This window comes from Eimeria mitis, genomic scaffold (assembly GCF_000499745.2).
Source record: "Eimeria mitis Houghton genomic scaffold, Emh_scaff461, whole genome shotgun sequence".
NCBI classification, from domain to species: domain Eukaryota; phylum Apicomplexa; class Conoidasida; order Eucoccidiorida; family Eimeriidae; genus Eimeria; species Eimeria mitis.
The window spans coordinates 3220-3671 of NW_013572918.1; positions in this window are offsets into that span (position 1 = coordinate 3220).

Here is a 452-nt window from a genome sequence, read left to right on the forward strand (position 1 = left end):
GTGTAGTTGGCACAAGTCGAGAATTTGTGAGCAGCGACTCTCCTACACGGCATATAAACAGTGAATTATTAGAATATAAGCGTTATAAAATGTATTATTCCCTTGGTGCTGCATATCTTACCCCTGCAGCAACCTGATGTGGCAAGTGAACGCGTCGCAGTGATTGGGGTCCATCCATGCCATCTCACTCGCTCGGACTCCTGCTTCTGGCAACGAGCGTTCATCCTCTGCGTAGAGTATAATCCAGGTGCAACTAAGTGACATTCAGCATTCTATGCGTTTGTAATTCCAACAAAAGGCTCCAAAACTCCCTTCTTCCGCTCGCACAGCAGTTTGTGGGTGTCAAGAATGGCTCCTCTCCGAGTGCAGGTTGCAGCGTTTGCTGCGGTGGTGGCTGTACAACTGAATATGTCGGGTTCCTTTGCAAACGGCGAAGCAACAAACAACAATGT